This window comes from Prionailurus bengalensis, chromosome B4 (assembly GCF_016509475.1).
Source record: "Prionailurus bengalensis isolate Pbe53 chromosome B4, Fcat_Pben_1.1_paternal_pri, whole genome shotgun sequence".
NCBI lineage: Eukaryota > Metazoa > Chordata > Mammalia > Carnivora > Felidae > Prionailurus > Prionailurus bengalensis.
Window position 1 is genome coordinate 63496766 of NC_057358.1, and position 19031 is coordinate 63515796.

The window sequence follows — 19031 nt, forward strand, 5'->3', positions numbered from 1 at the left end:
TCACATTCCCTTTAGAGTTTCTGTCCCATTGTTCTACTCCCCACAGTAAATACAGATTTTGAAAGCATTGTCTACCCATGCTGACTCCATTGCCCACCTCCCATTCACTTTTCATCCCATCCAGTCTAGCTTATGCCCTCAAGGCTCCATTGGGGAAACTCTCGATGAGGTCCATCAAAAGTCCTTCTGTTTGCCAATACACATTTCCATCCTCATCCTACTGGACTTAGCCACTGATACATGTGACCAGTGGCTCCTTCTAACATTCTCTTTTTGGAATCTGTGGCACTACGCTCTTGGTGTTTCTGCCACTGCCTGGTGGTAGCTTTTCAGTCTCCACTGTTAACACATTGGCTTGTACCAAACAGTTAAGTGTAAGGAGTTCCTCTGATCTCAGTCCCTAGGCCCCCTTCTTAGGTAGTCTCATCCTATTGTTTTTCAAGTGGTTCACAGATTTATATACCACCAGCTCCCATCTTTCATATATCATGGGAGACTCACATATCTGACTGGCACTTAGTATCTCCACTTGGAAGTGCTACAGGCATCTTCTACCTAACATGTTAAAACCAAAACCGCTCTTTGATCTTCCTTGCCCTTCTCCTTGCAACATCCTTCTTCATTATTTCTCAATTCAGTTAATGGCAATACCAACTGCCTGAAGCTCAGGCCAGTAACCTGAAAGTCATTCTCGGTGGCTCCCTCTCCAGCACCTACTGTGCCCACACCAGGCCTGGTGCCCTCAGTTCTACCTCCCATGTGTAGCTCAAATCCAGACCTCTCTACCACCACCTACTCCAAGCTGCCATCTCCTCTCCTCTGAACTACTGCAAACCACCTCCTAACTGGTCTCTCTTTTCTCTCTTGTCCTTCTTCAATTAATTCTTTTTTTCTTTTAACGTAATTTGGAACATTAATTAAAGCTTTTCAGTGGCTTTCTGTTGTGGAAAGGTTTTCTGTCCTATAGTAGAAGTTAGGATAGAATCTGGAACCCTTACATAGGCCTGTTGTCTATGTCTCTGGGTTCTTTTCAAGCCAGTCTCTTCCCTCTCTTATTACACTTCAGCTATACTTTGCCTTCCTTTCTAGTCAAGCTCTTTCTGGCTATAGGGTCTTTGCATCTACTATTTCCCTTGCATGGAATTCTCTTTCCTTCCCTTGCCTTGCCTTTCATTCCTCTGCCCATACATTTGTTGTCTGACAAACTTCTACTCAACCTGCGAGTCTTGATACTCTCTCCTCAGGCCTTTTTTTTTTTTTTTTCAACGTTTTTATTTTTATTTTTGGGACAGAGAGAGACAGAGCATGAACGGGGGAGGGGCAGAGAGAGAGGGAGACACAGAATCGGAAACAGGCTCCAGGCTCTGAGCCATCAGCCCAGAGCCCGATGCGGCGCTCGAACTGATGGACCGCGAGATCGTGACCTGGCTGAAGTCGGACGCTTAACCGACTGCGCCACCCAGGCGCCCCTCCTCAGGCCTTTTTAAACCTTCTGATGTAAAGTAGGTTTCTTGGGGTATCTGGCTCACCCAATTGGTAGAGCATGTGACTCTTGATCTCAGGGTTATGAGTTTGAGCCCCACATTGGGTGTAGAGATTACTTAAAAATAAAATCTCTGCTGACTCACACCTGTTCACTCTGGCCAAGGAACAAGTCGGTCAGGAAGCCAGGCCGCAGCCATGGCTTTTAAAGACACCAGGAAGACACCTGTGGAACCAAAGGTGGAGATTCACTGAATTAGAATTACTCTAACCAGTCACAACATAAAATCTTTGGAGAAGGTATGTGTTGACTTTATCAGAGGCACAAAAGAAAAGAATCTCAGAGTGAAAGGACCAGTTTGGATGCCTACCGAGATTCTGAGAATCACTACAGGCAAAACTCCTTGTGGTGAAGGTTCTAAGACTTGGGATCGTTTTTAGATGAGGATCCACAAGCGACTCATTGATTTGCACAGTCCTTCTGAGATTGTCAAACAGATTACTTCCATCAGTATTGAGTCAGGAGTCGAGGTTGAAGTCACCATTGCAGATACTTAAATCAACTTTTTAATAAATTATCAGTTAAAAAAATTAAAATAAAATCTTAAAAAAATAGTATAGGTCTCTCATAATTTCTTCCCATAAGTTTCCTTTATAATACTATAATTGGTAGTTAAACATTTACTAGAGTATTTATTTGTTGTTGAATATATGTTCCCCCATAGACTGAAAGCTCCATGGGAGCAGAAATTACATCTTTTGTGTACCACTACTCATCCTTACAATGCACCTGAAACATAATAGGCCCTTAATAAATATTTGTTGAATGATGGATAAATTAATATCTTCCTGATAGGCATATTACACTGTGAAAACAGACATCAGAGCCTGAAACCAGTAAATATTTGTCATATAGCTTGTGTAGGTCCACCTTGCTAGGATTCTAGACTCGTCAACTTAGTCTTTTTCTTTTCTTTCTTTCTTTTTCATTGTTTTTTCAAATTTTTTTTTTTTTTTTAAGAAAGAGAGAGGGAGAGAAAGTGCATGCATGAGTGAGGGGCAGAGGGAGAGAGAGAATCTTAAGCAGACTCCGTGCCCAGCACGTAGCCCAATGCAGGGCTCGGTCTCACAACCATGAGATCATGACTTGATCCAAAACCAAGAGCTGGATGCTCAACTGACCGAGACAGCCAGGCACTCCATGTCAACTAGTCTTTTGATAGTCCTCTCATTTCTAATGGAAATCTCTTCAGGTCCCCGGGGGCATAACAAAGTCCAGCTGAGCTTTAACACCAAAATTCCTGATTGAGTGGCTCCTCTATAGAGATACATGCCCCCCAAAGTGTCACCTCAGCCCCCCAAAGTGTCACCAAGTATTTTTCAGAGTCCACTTCTCTTCTCCACCCAGCCCCACTGCTCCTCTGGGAGGATGTCATCCTCCTTGGGGGCTCTCAGGGGGTTCCCACAAGGTAAAGCCCTCAAGGTTCCCTTAATGCTCTGTATCTTTTATCTTCACTATGCTGCATGAATCTCCTAGGACTCCTTTCCTTCCAAGTCACAGAACCAACTCCAACTTGTCCGAACACAACGCGGGCATGATTAGTGTCGTGACCCTGGAAGAGCTGGGACTGAGCGCTGGGAAAAGCTAGAAGCAAGAACCTCTAAGCTATCTGGCCTTGGCTCTCTGTCCCTCGTCTCAGCTCTTTTCTTCCTCTTGGCTTCATTTTCACCTCCTGCAGACAAGTTCTCTCCGTGTATTTGGGGACATAGCTGCAGCAGGTCTGGGGTTTCATGCACAAACCCCACATCCCAGAGAGTAAGGGCTTTCCCTCTATTAGCTCTATGTAGAAAAATCTGAGGGAGGACATTACTTGCCCTGCTTGAGTGACATCTCAGTCCTGTGCAGCCGGGGGTATGGAGTCACAGGTGTAAAGGGCTGGGCGATAATACTCTCCCACGGGAGGAAACGAGCAAGGAATACTACCAGAAGAGGGGGAAAAAGTGTATGAGGTGACATTAGAATGTCTATTACACTATGTTTTATGTGTACAGCAGTGAGGCTTCCTGTTATGGGTTGAATGGCTATGGGTTGAATTGAAAAAGACATGTTGAGGGAGTGCCTGGCTGCCTCAGTCAGTAGAGCATGTGACTCTTGATCTCAGGGTTGTCGAGTTCAAAACCCACATTGGGCATGGAGTGTATTTAAAAAAAAAAAAAAAGATATATTGAGGTCCTAATCCCCCAGCACCTCAAAATGCATTTTTTAAAGTAGGCTTTACACCCAGCACACAGCCCAACACAGGGTGTGAACTCATGACCCTGAGATCAAGACCTGAGCTGAGATCAAGAGTCCAATGCTGGGGCACCTGGATGGCTCAGTCAGTTAAGCGTCTGACTCTTGCTTACAGCTCAGGTCATGATCTGACAGCTTCATGGGTTTGAGCCCTGCATCGGGCTCTGTACTGAGTGCAGAGTCTACTTGGGATTCTCTCTCTCCCTCTCTCTCTGCCCCTGCCCAACTTGCGCTCTGTTTCTCTCAAAATAAATAAATAAACAAACGAGAAAGAGTCTCTAAAAAAAGAGAGAGAGAGAGAGTCCAATGCTTAAGTGACTGAGTCACCCAGGCACCCATTAAAACGTGATCTTATTTGGAAATAAGGGCATTGCAGATATAATTAGTTAAGATGGGGTCACACTGGAGTAGTGTGAGCCAGTAATCTAATATAACTGGTGTCCTTATAAGAAAATGTTAGTCATGATACTTGTTAAACAATAATAGGAAGGGAGATTTCATTCCAGGGTATTATGGCAATAGGTGTAGAGACCACTGCAATGGGGTTTTGGCAGGAGAAAGATTAATCTTGACCCGGAACACAAGGCAAAGTGGGAATTTATAGCCAGGGAGCAGGGTGGGGGTCAGTGGATGGACAATTACTAGGAAAAAACATCAGAGGTAAGGAGGGAATTTTTTGCTAGGCTAACCTAACAGGATTTTTGCTGCAGGCGGCCCAGTGGAGGCAGACATCACCTGGGGGGGGTGACGGAGGATGACAGACCCAACCAGATGTTGAGGGTGAAAATTCTGGCTAAAATGGGGTGACCCACAGAAGGACATGGAACTCGGAAGTTGAGGCCCTGTTGAGAAGAAAGTTGGGAGCCTGACTAGAGTGTGGTCAGGGAGAACACTGTGTAAAGAAGGAGGCACAGAGATTGGAGTGACACATCTATAAGCCAAGGGACGCCAAGGATTGCCACCTGTCACCAGCAGCAAGGAGAGAGGCGTGGAACAGATCGTTCCACCGTGCCTCAAAAGGAACCACCCCTGCCAATGCCCTGATTTTGAATTTCTAGCCTCCAGAATTGTGAGAAAATAAATTTGTGTTTTCTTAAGCCACCCAGTTTGTGGTACTTTGTTACATAGCCCCAGGAAGCAAACACAGGGCCTCTTTTCTAACTCTGAATGGCCTTTTGTCAGAATCACATAGAGTTTCTCATAAAACCTCCCTATACCTTTTGACCAGCTTCGGACTATACCTGACTCCCCGTGGGAGTTCAAAACCAATTCTGGGGGGCGCCTGGGTGGCTCAGTTGGTTGAGCGTCCGACTTCGGCTCGGGTCATGATCTCACAGCTTGTGAGTTGGAGCCCTGCGTCAGGCTCTGGGCTGACAGCTCGGAGCCCGGAGCCTGCTTTGGATTCTGCGTCTCCCTCTCTCTCTCTGACCCTTCCCCGCTCACGCTATGTCTCTCTTTCTCTCAAAAGTAAATAAACGTTAAAGAAAAACATTTAAGAAAACAAAACAAAACAAAAAAACCAAAAAAACCCTATTCCGGGACTCTGAAAGTGGTTAACGCTACTCCCATTGTATCAGCTCCACTGTGGCCACTTCTCTCCTCTACCCAGCAACCACCGTCCCCCAAGGCGCATGCCCACCGTAAGCTTTGGCTCACACAGGAATGTTCCGCTATGGGTCTCTTTTACTGGCAGGGGGGGAATTCTTTGATTAGGCTGACTCAATACCTGTAAAGTTGGGCAGTTGTATTTTTCATTGGAAATGAATAATGTGGCATTCTCTTTTATATATTCCTATCTTTGAGCTTTGTTAGTGAGTTAGTATCTGAGTCCTGTTTGGGCTGATTAAGATTCTGCATCTGCGAAGGTGAGAACTAAACTTCCTGGCCCTGACTGAAGGTCAGGTGGCACCCACCTCCATGATATGCCATTGTTTCTTCCCATTGAAGTGTCCTCGCGGATGAGATGGACTCTGGTTATAGAACTCTTTCCTGTCAGAGGACCATGCCCCTCAGTCTTAACTGTGGATTAGAACTAAATGCGGCTGTTTATCTACATTATCCCTGAAAGCTGCTGTGATTTCATTTCATCTCAAATTTATTTTTATACTATAGAAAATAAAACACCCCCAATAGATTAACTCTACTGTTATTTAGTGGTAGCTTCAAATCCCCAAGAAGACTTGTCCTTGGGCATAATGTTTTTATCCACTAGTTATGAGCGTCTGTGTGCATGCATGGATGTTTGGCTTCAAATGAGTGGCTTTTACAATGTGATAACCTTGTGCCATATGTTGGGCAAATATCTTGGCCATAATTCACAGGCAACTGACAGATTAATAGATCCTCTGCCGTTCTCATTGTGGAGACTTTGTGTTAGTGGCCTTTGTCTACCATGGATCTGACAGAGGGGAAGGATTAGCTCACTGACGCTGGGAACACAGTTGACAAGGGATTTTGTGAAAACAAAGCCAAACAAACGAGGCAGCGTCCATAGGCACCTGGCTGAATAAATTAAACTTGATTGAATCCTCTATTATAATGATGACAGAAAAAGGAGGTAAAATATGCCTTTCCTAACGAGCTTCTTTAAAATCATTTACAATTTAAAACTTGCTTTTCCAGGAAAGCAGAAACTTACTTAGCAAGACACCTTCAACTGGGTCTTTAAGCTCTTCAACTGGCACTGGGCCCCCAGAAGTATAGTGCACACTTCCTGAAAGCATAGTCACTGGAAGTCGTTGCTTCAAAGCCAATGCTACAAACGAACTCAGTGCTCTTCTCCCCTTGGCCTGCCCTGGCTTCTGAGTGGCCACATGGGGATGGGCTCCATGCAGGAGAAATTAAATGTATCCAGAAGGGAAAAGACTGATTTGAAGTAATAGTCTAAAAAGGACTAGGAAAATAGAGACAAAATAGGTCTAGATTCTATAAGAAAGATGAAGAAAAAAAAATAGCACCAAGGTTTACTACTAAGCTTGGTGTAAATAAATACTGTACCGTTGAATTTAACATTATCTCGGGGCTTTTCCTTTGCTACAAGTTGGCATTACTAGCCAGCAGGAGGCACCCAAATGGAAAAGTACAAAGGAAGAACATTTTTCGTTTTGTCAAAATGAACACATATGTGATTACACAAGTGCCCTGTGAAAAGGTGAGAGTCTGCATAGTGTGATGTTAATAGAGTCACACTTGTCCAAATAGAAATTCCCATCAACCCGCCATTGTGTTCTCTTCCCACAGAGAGTGTCCGCCAACAGAGAGACCCCCGGCAAAAGCCAGCGGTGTAGGTTCCAGAAGGATAGTGTTGAAATACGCTGGGATTAAAATGTTACCTAGGAGTGGAAGGAGTAGCTGAGGTTAGCTTTTACCCTTCAGCGAATTAGAGTCGACCAGAGAATTAGCTGTTCATCTTGGGAGACAGGGGACTGATGTTTGATTTCCGTGTGGGATTGGGGTGCACACCCCAAACAGGAAGTGACCAAGGGTCATACAGAATAGAATAAACAAAGCCAGAGAGGCAGAGAGAGGCAGCGTGCGTGGTGACAATACTTACTGAAACTGCTTCAGAAAACTTATTACTGCCATTTCCCAAGCTATATAATTTTTTGGCAAATTACCTAAATTTTATGGGCTTTAAGGTCCTCATCTGTAAAACTAGGGTCATAATACCACTGTCATAGGACTGCTGTGGAAATTAAATAAGATAAACATAAACCTGAACATATGAGACCAGGTTTGCATTTGGAAATATAAACTTCATACTTGCTTTGCTACAGGATAAGCTGCAGTTGTAAAGGAGAACCAGTTAGGAAGTGTAATGGGGCACCTAAGGAAGGTTCTTCACTGTGGCCAAAGGTGGAGACTGCTAGGTTAACTGAGTAATAAAAGTCTTGCTTCATATAACTCTTATGATCACTGCTGGACCTCAACTGGAGCTTTTGGCAAACTTGTTTATTTTTTTTTTAACGTTTATTCAGTTTTGAGAGACAGAGGACGGAGTGCAAGTGGGGGTGGGGCAGAGAGGGAGGGAGACACAGAATTAGAAGCAAGCTCCAGGCTCTGAGTTGACACCACTCTCATGAACCGCAAGATCATGACCTGAGTTGAAGTCGAACGCTTAACTGACTGAGCCACCCAGGCGCCCCTTGGCAAATTTGTTCTGTAAAGGGTCAGATAGCAAATATTTTAAGCTTTGCAGTTCATACCCTGTTGCGACTACTCATCCCAGAAGAGCACAAAAGCATCCGTGGACAATGAATGAATGAGCTTCACAGTGTTCCAATAAAACTTTTTTTTTTGAACACTTACATTTGAATTTCATATAATTTTCAGGTGTCACAAAATTTTATTCTTTCAAAATTTTTTGAACTATTTAAAAATGTGAAAACATTTCTTAGCTCATGGGTCATACAAAAACAGGTGGCAGGGGGAGGCAGGTAGGAGCAGGGCTGAAGTAGACAAAGGGATCAAGAGTACACTTACTATGGGGTACCTGGAGACTTTGTTGGTTAGGGGTCTGGCTCTTGATTTCAGCTCAAGTCATGATCTCAGCATTTATGGGATCGAGCCCCGTGTCGGGCTCCATAGCATGGAGCCTGCTTTGGATTCTCTCTCTCCCCCTCCCTCTGCCTCTGCCTCTTCCCTGCTCGCACATGCACTCTCTCTCTCTCAAAATACATAAACTTAAAAAGAATATACTTATCATGATGTGAGTACTGAGAAATGTATAGAAATGTTGAATCACTGTATTGTACATCTGAAACTAATATAACACTGTATGTGAACTATACTTCAATTAAAAAAATAAAAGAAATAACCAGGTGGCAGGGCTGGATTTGTCCTAGGGGCTGAATGAAGTTTGCTGACCTCTATTCTGGACACTGGATTATTTTCTTTATATTCATTATCTCCTTTAATTCACATATCAACCTGATGAGATAATGTCAGGAAGGGAACTCATGATGGGGGCACTTTGCTCTCCACGGTGACAGCCAGAGCAGAGGCACAGAGACTGGAACACAAGCATGACAAACACCTTACCACCTGGGAGTCAGTGGCAGGTTCAGGCACATCCATTCCTCGGGCATTTGAGCAGCTGGTTTCCACAGCATTTCTCCACAACAGCAGCAGAGTCCGATCAAAAACCAGGAAGCCAGCGGTCCCCTAACATCGCCCTCAACTTTCTCCTACTCTATCTCCTGCCAAAAAGACAAATAAAACGAATGTAGCACTTTTTCAACTAGACATTAACAATCTTTAGCTTTCTGCATTTTCAAGGAAAAATTACAAAGATTGTTGAGGTCTTTTTTTTTGAAATGTACAAGGACTTGGGCCGCCTGGGTGGCTCAGTCGGTTGAGCGTCTGGCTCTGGACTTCGGCTCAGGTCATGATTTCAGGGTTCATGAGTTTGAGCCCTGCATCAGCTCTACACTGATAGTGTGGAGCCTGCTTAGGATTCTCTCTGTCTCTCTCTCTGTCTCTGTCTCTCTCTCTCCCTCTCTCTCTTCCCCTTTATTGCTTGTGCTGTCTCAAAATAAACTTAAAACACACACACACACACACACACACACACACACACACACGAAGCCATTGTTGAACACTTACTACTCCTACTACATGCTTCGCACAGCTTATTTAATTTAATCTCAGAACAATAGAGGGAAACAGCTTATTAGTAGACCCAATCGGAGGACGAGGCCTAGTTTGGGTACCCAGCCAGGATCAAATACAGTAAGTGGCAGATCTGTCACCCCCAAGTCCGGGTCCTTCCTGTTATCATACTATGACACGTCTAGAGCACAGTTGATGGGTATAACCTTGTTAGCGACGTGAACAGCTGAGCAGAAAGCAGTCACAGAAGGAAGGCCAAGAGGAAATCTGCCCCTGAGTGCCGGAGGAAGGCGAACAGGACAGAAACACACGCCAGAGGTGCAATGCTATTAGAAACTTCTTAACTAGAAAGAGGTGTGTTCATACCCAGGCGTGTCTTTAAAAAATTTTATCCATCCAGCTTGGACACAACAGACACGTTGGTAGATTGGTTGAGGGGATGGGGGGTTGAGGGTGGTAGGAAGTGTGCCTGGGGGGTCTGGGGCAGTTGCCGCCCTTGTATGTAGAGCTGACACAGGGTAACAGAAGGGCCACCAGGAGGCCAAGGGCACTGTCCTTTGTCTAACAAAGGGCAGGAGAGTGCACAGGAGCCCAGAGGACAGCGCTGTTATCTGCCCCAAGGGAGGTGCCACAGAGCACTCTGGGAACCCAGAGGTAGCACCTCATTCAGATCTCAGGGTTGAGTCAGATAGCGAGTGGCCTGTGGGTTGAGACACCAGAAAATGAAAGCAGCCAGAAGTACTTGCATTCTTTTTCTTTTTTTTCCCCCAGGGGACTCACACCCATGTCCTCCTAGAACAGTTCAGTTGGCTGCAAATAAAGGTGGAGGAACTGGGCAATTCAAAGCAGAAGGTGGCTCTCCCTCCCACCTTTCATTCAGAAAACCCACAAAAGTGTAGCCTGAGGGTGTGTGTGTAAGGAGCAAGGAGTGACTCCACCCACTCTCGAGTAGAGGGCAGTGGGCCCGAAATGTGAGTGTGTGCGCGTGCACACAAGTGTCTCTGGGAGGAGAGGGCAGGGAGGCTTGGCTCCAGCGGGCCAGAGGGTCTTCCTGGGGTTACAGCTGCACTTTGGGGCTATCACTGTGGACGTACAAAAACGTGGCTAAAGCAGAGCAGGGATTCAGAGTCTTGAGAGGGAAAATAGTGACTTTCTTCCCTCTCTTCCTTTTCCTGGTAGAGCCCATAATCTAGGGGTGCAGACATGCATAGACGCCTAATTATAATACTAAGGGCTAAGTACTGGGGATGACAGGTGGAGATATCACTGGCCCTATAACTCAGAAGGGCACTGAATTGGGTGTGGAGGAGAGGCAGGGGTCCAGAAGTCTAATTGTTATCTATTTCTGTGTAACAAATTAACAAAAACATAGCTGCTTAAGACAACAAACATTTATTATCTTACAGGTTTTTTTTTTTTTTTTTTGGGTCAGGAATCCAGGCATGACTTAACTGGCTGCCTCTCGTGGCTGAAGGTCTTCCATGAGGTTGCGGTTAATGCTGACTGCTGGGGCGGCCATCTCATCTGAAGGCCCAGCTTTGGGGGGGGACCCCTGTGCCAAGCTCACTCACATCATTGCTGGAAGGATTCAGTTCCTCACAGGTTTTTGGCCGGAGGCTTCCCTCGGCTCCTTGTCACATGGCCTTCATCACAGAGCAATTCACAACAAGGCAGCTTCTGCCACATTCCTTTCTTCAGAATCCCAAGGGCTGGATATGAGGAGCCAGGGATCAGTGGGGGCCACCTCAGAAGCTGCCTGTCATAGTACCTGAGCTAAGACCTGCAAAGCAGACAAGGTAGTCAGCTAAGCAGGAGGGAAGGCGTGGAATGGCAGGTATGGGAAGCCTGCAGCTATATTCAGTGTGGCCTGAGGAGAGTGTGGCTCACCTGGGTGGAGATGAGTGATGGAAAGGCCAGCAGGGCCTAGAGGCTATAAAACCCTTTAACCCAGATTTGCAAAGAAAGACTCTCTCCTGGAGGGATGGAAAGCTTAAAGCTAGAGGCTGCAATTTAAGATTCAGCTCCCCACTGCTGTGGGGAGAATGGGCTGGAGGGAGTAAGAGAAAGAGGGAGGCCATCAAGGGTTTGAACTAAGGTGGTGACTGGAGAGACAGAGTCTAGAGATATTAGAAGTTGGAATCTGGGGGTGCCTGCCTGGCTTAGTCGGTTGAGTGTCTGACTTCAGCTCCATTCATGATCTTGTGGCTTGTGAGTTCGAGCCCCACATTGGGCTTTCTGTTGTCAGCATAGAACCTGCTTCTGATCCTCTGTCCCCCTCTCTCTCTGCCCCTGCCCCACTTGCTCTTTCTCAAAAATAAATATTAAAAAAAAAAAAAAGGTGGCTCACCTTTAAAAAAAATAATAAGTTGGAATCTGTTAGATTTGGGGACTGATTGCTTACTCTGTTTTCCCCTTCTGGAATACAAGTTTTTGGAGGGCACGACTTTTTGTAGTTTCTGTTATCCCCAGTGCCTAGAATAGTGGTTTTAAATGAATGAATGGGGTTACCCCCATGTTTCTAGCTTGACTAATGTGGTAGAGCCTTTCATTGAGATAAAAAACACAAATAACAGGGGCACCTGTCTGGCACAGTAGGAAGAGTGTGTGACTCTTGATCTTAGGGTCGTGAGTTTGAGCACCATGTTGGGTGAAATTACTAAAAAAAAAACAAACAAAACAAAACAAAAAACAAAACAAAAAAAAAACCCAAACAAACAAAAAACCTCACAGAAACAAACATAGCTAGGGATGTAATATTTGAGAAACACTGAGTCTGAGGTGCTTTGTGGCATATCTAAGAGTAAATGCTTGGTAGGTAGTTGAAATGTGGGGACCTGGAGACTTCCCAGAGAAACAGTGAGAGGTGAAGATCTGAGAGTCACAGCACCTTATGCCAGTTGTGGGAGCGGCTTCTATGGCGCCTGGTCCGTTACCTCAAGTATCCAGGACACCTTGAAGAGCAGCAGGGCTTAAGAAAGCACAGGAAGAAAGGCCAACTGTCATTCACAAAAGAAAGCCCAAAACATGCTGCCACAGGGAGAAGGCAGGAATCTAGGAAAACCAGAGGGGACACGGATTGGTGAAAACAATGGCATCATCCGGCATCAAGTGTTAGGTAAGGAAGGACTGAAGGGTTCAGGAAGTTCAAGCCCTGGGTGGGTGGCGATGGAGGTGAAAAAAAGAGTATTTTCCGGAAATGCAAAGCATTATTTAACATTTTGGAAATTAAAGCTGCCATTTCCAAATTTCACTAAAAGACAAACAAAATAGGGGTGCCTGGGTGGTTTAGTTGGTTAAACGTCCGACTCTTGGTTTTGGCTCAGGTCACGATTCCATAATTCATGGGTGAGAGCCCTGCTCTGACAGCGTGGAGACTGCTTGAGATTCTCTACCCCCACCCCCAACCCCTTCCCTGCTTGCTCCACAAGCATGAGTTTCTTTAAATAAAAACAAACAAACAAGACAGACAAAATAGATTTAGCATTTAGACAACAGTTTCCCAAAACTGGCTTTTATAGCAGCAACTTAAGAATCACTGAGGAGGTTTTAAAAAAATACTAGTTTCTGAGTATGTCCCCGCCCTACAAAAATTAGTCTCCCAAGAGGGAGGGAAAACTAATTTTTTGAAAGCCGCCAAGTGATTTTGAAGTGTGACACGGCTTTGAAATCATTCACTGAAACCTCTAAGAACCCCTGGTTCGCATTTGGCTTGAGCCCTTTTAGAAGAATTAAAGTGGCAGAAAAGTTCATAGATTGTTGTGAGAAGCTGATGGTTAAATTTAAGACTTTAATAGGAAATTTAAAGTAATCAAGAAAATAAACTCCCCCACAGTTAAAAAAACCAAACAAACATAAAACACATCCTGTATGTTTATTATCAGGAAAATGCTGAGGACTGTAATTAGGACTATAAATTTAGTTGACAGTAAATGAGCTAGATTAGTAAATAAAACTGCCTGTAAACATTGGCAAATCAGTTATCCTCTCGGGTGTGGTTTATAAAAGAACCTAGCCGATATCGTAAGAGCTGGGGAGCGGCTCTGACTGGGGGAGAAGCGCCCACCGTTTCACAGCCCACAAAAGCTCTAGGGACCACCATCTCCCGTTGCCCGGGGAAAATGCCACAGGTACCTTCTCCCCATTCCCGGAGCACGGCCGGAGATGCAGTGGCCTCCATTTCCTCACAACCTTCCTTTGTGCCTGGCAATCTGACTTTGATCCTCAAAAGTCCATTAAACGCCCCTTCCAGGTCCCCAGGGACCACAGGCCTCATAAGCGCTACAAACTCATAGCAGCCTTTCCAGAAGGAAGTCTCCAGAGCCCTGGGAAGCCTCTTGCTCACTCCCTCCCCGCCCCACTGCCAGCCCCATCTTCAGGGACTTCCCTCCCACCGCCTGGAAACAGGCTTCAAACTTCACCCCTCCCCCCTCCCCCCTTTCCCATGACGTTAAAGTGAACTAGTTTTCCCACTTCTACTTTTTCTTGCTGTCCTTAAAGATAATTACACAGGGTTTTCGTTTGCTTTATGAAACATTTACTCCTCATCAGGAAATGAAAATAACAAAAAATAACAAACATAGGGAAGCTAGTAAGTCACAGCTTCCCCTCCCTTGCTCAGGGGAAGCCTCTGGAGCAAGGCTCAAATGTGTTTACATCTTCTGGTCAAATCACACCAGACCATTGGAGCCCTTTGGTTTCACCTCACTGGGCAGAATGTGCCTGGTGTCACGGTCTCCTTTTCCACACAGGATTTCTCGGTGCTCCTTAAGAATATTTCTTTAAAGTTAGTCCAATCTCCACCTAATTAGTCCACAAAGAAATGCAAATAAAATGGGATATCATTTTTATCTTATCAAGATGGCAAAGAAAAAAGAGAGACAGAGAGAAATAAAAATGAAGGCCGGTGATACCGAGTTTTGGCCAGCTTGCTGGGAAGCTGACTCACTCATTCTGGCGCGGCTGGAGGGACTCTGAATCAAGAGCCTTACATATGTGCATACCCTTCAACCCAGTAATCCCACTTCGAGGAAAATATCCTGAGGAAATAATCAAGAGATGCAGTCAAGGATTTATGCACAGAGGATATTCGTTGCAGAGCCATAATTGAGAAAAACTGGCAAGGACTTAGGTGCCTCCCAGGTGGGGCTTGGCTCCGCAAATCCTCCTACATCCCTATGATGGAACGGGGCTCATTCGGCTGTGCAGTCATCCGCTCGGCAAATATTTATTAGGTAACTACTCTGCATTAGGCACTTGGGCGGGTAAACAAAACAGGTAAGCTCCCAGGCCCCCCCCCCCGGAAGATGCACCCCCTAAAATTCGGGATCTCGGAAGGCAATTTGAAAGTGTTGACATTATGTTTCGGGGGGACGCAGGCTCCACACTGTATCACCCCCACTCTCTCACCGCCTGCCATAAGCAGTTACCGATTCCGAAGAGTATCTCGTTCAGCGGCTCTCCCAGGTCGACCTCTCCTTTTCAAAAGCAGGTCCCGAGGCGCTGGGTAACCTGATCACGGCGGAAAGAGCCGCGACGCGGAAGTCTTCCGATTGGTTTCCAGTTCCAGGAAGTTGCAGACTTCGGGCAAATCGCGTCGCCTCTGGGACTGTTTCTAATCAGAAGAATGAAAGAAAAGGCCGAACCAACCCTTCAGGTTGTCTGGGTCTACTGATTTTTGGCCCGGGGACGGAGCCATTCGTGGGTGGGGGAGTCCTAACCCGCGCTGGAGGGAGGGAAGGCGGTGGAGCCCTCCAGGGTGTCTGCGTTTGTCATGGAGAGCTCTAGAACACAAAGAAGCCATGGACCACCTAGACTGGAGGGTGAAGGCGTCCGCACACAGCCGGGCTTCGGGGCGTGGGGTGGGGGCCGCAAGCTCAGAGCTCCCCCGCGCTCAGCTTTCCACCCCCCGCAGCGACGCCAGCCCCGCGGCGTCCTTGGCCTGAGTTGCTCCTTAATATTAACACCTAACCGCTAACAATCACGGGCGCTTCTAGGTGCAACACATTGTGTAGGCGATTTGGTCACCTCTCCCTCGCGCAGGGAAAGTATGAGGTCTGTGCTGCTACTCCCATACTTCCTAAGGCAAAACAGGCTTCGGACGGTTACAAGATTTATACGAAGTCACGTGGCTAGCCCCTGGGCCTGAGCGCTTCACCTCGTTACAGGACAGGACAGTCTTTCTTCCTGAAAGGGCAGTGGGACAGCCTCCCGTTTTATCCCTCGTTCCAGTTACAGAAGGCAAGGAACAGGGGTCGTAATGGCAGTTAAGGCTTGTTGCTTACCGACTGGGAGCCTGAGAGAACTAAGTCACGAGCAGGGTTGCCACAGTTTACAAGTGATCTTAGAACCTACCAGAGCCCTCTGCTTCCATTTAGAAACTCCCTTTCTCCCCCGCAGCGCCCTTCCCCCCCGCCAGGGTGAGGGGTCGGCTCTGAAATGCGGCGGGGAAGAACAATAGGCGCCCTGGGCCCGAAGGGCGGAGGGCAATTTGCATCTCAGAGGAGCTCCGGTCGGGACGCCGGGTTTGGACTCTGACCCTTGCACTAAAGATCAGCGCTGGGAATTTCCTGTGACCTGTTGAGGTTTGCCGCTCGGAAGCAATAAGGAGTCTTTGACGTTAATATCCACTTAATTAAGGAATCTAAAATGGCAGTTTAGTGGCAGGATTCTGTGAGCTCCCTGAAATTGTACGGAAAAGTCTGTGTTGTGTGTGCATAGGTGCGTTTTTCTGGGGAGAGTGTTCATAACTTTCCTTGGATTCTCAGAGGGGCTCACAGCTGCCCAAAGGTGAAGAACTTCTGGTCACACGTGAGCCACACTGAAGGAGAACAATGGTGCGAATCCTGTGGGAGGAGTGGGAGCAGGAAAGGGAAAGACTTAACTGAGGGGAGATGGGGGTGGGAGGGAAGACTTTGAGGTAAAACTTCTCTGAGAGGCAGGATTTGGGTGACGGGAGAGGAAGCTGACATTTCTTGCGCTCCTAGTGTGTGCCAGGCACTGTTCCTAGACTAAAATTCATGAGGATTAATAGATTCTTAACAACAACCGCATGAGGTAAATAAGATTGTTCTGGCTTTATAGATTCATTCGTTTAGCAAATATTTTTCCAGCATTTATTATATGCATCAGGCACTGTTCCTAGAGTGGAAGATACAACAGTTAACAAAACAGTGGAAAATGCCTTCTTTCATGGAGCTTAATTTCCATGGGAGGCAGATGAGGAATCTGGCTTCACAGAGAGTTACCTGATACATAAGGGTCCTCAGCTAGTAGCAGGAGAGATTTGAACCCAGGCTGTACAGCACCAAAAGTTGTTTTTTGTTTTTGTTTTTATAATGACGTTAAACAAAAATAAATAAGAGGAAAGCGAGAAAATATTTACATCAAGTAGTGCAAAGAAAAGATTTAAAGTTTTCAAACTGCAAATCAAAACCAAAATGTACGTTCAAAATGAAGAAATGGGCAAAGATTACTATAATAATTCAGAAGAGAAAATATGAATGATCAATAATGTTGAATCCTGGCTTCCTGAATTGTCAGTAAAACAATCCATTTATTGCTTGCACAGTGAGGAAGAGTATTACTTTGAGTAGCCTTAGCAGCGTATCAGAGGGCAAAAGGGCAAAGTCTGGATTTTTACTGGGGTTGGAAGACTGGTCTAAGGAGGGTTTTTCAGTGGTGGTTGGGGATTGTGATAAAATACTTTAGGTTTGATGGACAGGGCCAGGCAAGGATTTGAGGAGAGGCCTTAAAAGAATCGTAATAATATGCCTTGTGGAAACCTAGAAGCTAAAATGCCAGTTGGCCTTCTTTGAAGGAGTGTGTCCTGTGACTGCAGTCACGTGTGTTTCTTCTAGGCACTTGTTGGGTTTGTCCAGATTTACCCGACCTGCTTCCAATGGACAGCAACGTCTTAAGATGTCCAAAGTGCTTGTGGGTAACCAAGTGATGTACTAAGAAGCCCATTCAATGAGGTAGAAGGGAATGATGGGCACATTGTTATTGGGCTCCCCCCGCCTGTTTTTTTTTTTTTTTCCGTTTTAGTTTCCATGTACGTATTCTCAACTTTTCAAATAGATTTTTAAAAACTTTATTGAGCTATCATTGACAGTCAACAAATTTCACATACTGAAAGTGTGCAATTTTGGTAAGTTTTGACACATGTATATGCCTGTGAAACTGTCACACAATCCAGATGATGAATATGTCCTTCCAAAGTTTCCTTGTGCCTCTTTATCATCCCATCTACTCAGTGGACCCTGTCTCCAAGCAACAACCCATTTGTCTTCTGTCACTGCAGATTCTTTACATTTTTTGTTTGATCTTATGCAAGTGTAATCCTATAGTATGTATTCATTTTTGCCCTTTTTAACTCAGAATAATTATTTTGAGATTCATCCATGTTGTTGCGTGTATCAATAGTTTATTTCTTTTTATTACTAGTAGTATTCCATTGTGTGGATATACCACAAATTGTTTATCCACTCATCTGTTGGTAACAGCTGGGTTGATACCAGTTTTTGACTATTACAAATAAAACTGTACATGTACATAAAACTGAACATTCATGTACAAGTATTTGTGTAGATACATGCTTTTACTTCTCTTTGGTAATTAATTACCTAGGAATAGAATGGCTTGATCATATGATAGGTGTATGTCAGACTTAAGAAACTGCTAAGCTGTTTTCCAAAGTGGTGGTCCCATTTTATATTCCTAGTAGCCATATATGAGATTTCTAGTTGCTTTGTATATCTTCACCAACATTTGCTGTAATCAGTCCTTTCAAATTTTGCCATTCTTCGAGGTGTGTAGTAGGATCTCATTTTAGTTTTAATCCTTCCTTCCTTCCTTCCTTCCTTCCTTCCTTCCTTCCTTCCTTCCTTCTTGGCTTCATGCATGGAGCCCAATGTGGGGCTTGAACTCATTACCCTAAGATCAAGACCTGAGATAAGATCAAGAGTCAGATGCTTAGCCACCTGAGCTACCCAGGAGTCCCTTAATTTGCATTTCTTAGATAACTAATGGTGGTGAGCATCTTTTTTGTGGGCTCTTTGATATCCATATATCTTCTTTGTGAAAGTGGCCATTCAAGTTATTTGCTCCTTTTTGTTGTTGGGCTGTTTATCTTATTACATTTTGAAGGTGTATGTACGTATATATACATACATATAAGTATGTATATATGCACACACACACACACACACACACACACACACTCACTCTGAGTACAAATTCTTTATCAGATTTGTGATTTGCTAATATTTTCTCCCAGTCTGTGGCTTAACTTTGCATTCTCCAAATAGTAGCTTTCAAAGAGTGTACCTTTGGGCAGAGACTACTTAGTTAGGGCCTGGCTTTAGTGTCCTCTCCTTTCAGACCAGAGGCCTTTGCCACAAGATCTGCTCCCCTAGATCCTTGGTTAGGCCAAGAAGCCTTCAAGCTTGATTTCTCTCTTCATATTTATTGGAGCTGGAGGTACTGGAGCAGCAGTGTATGTCTTGTGTCTGGCATTGTTCAATCCAGATATCCATTGGGATGAAGAGAGTAACCCAGAATCCAGAATAAAGTGTGTCCTAATGATCAATGCAGTGATCAATGAGTAATCTATAATTACTCGGTAATTATAGATTATAGCAAACTGAAG

The 19031-nt window shown here is 45.1% G+C and overlaps 1 long non-coding RNA gene and 1 pseudogene across 1 annotated transcript; one reads left to right on the forward strand and one right to left on the reverse strand.

Annotated features, from left to right (window-relative positions):
* Positions 1-1653: 1653 nt before the first annotated feature.
* LOC122473599 lies at positions 1654-2040 on the forward strand (annotated as a pseudogene).
* Positions 2041-13902: 11862 nt separating this feature from the next.
* On the reverse strand, positions 13903-15470 carry LOC122472872. The gene is made up of 3 exons (XR_006294540.1): positions 14812-15470; positions 14296-14421; positions 13903-14185 (listed from the first exon to the last, which is right to left on the reverse strand). It is a non-coding gene; the product is annotated as an uncharacterized LOC122472872 (long non-coding RNA).
* Positions 15471-19031: the final 3561 nt, after the last annotated feature.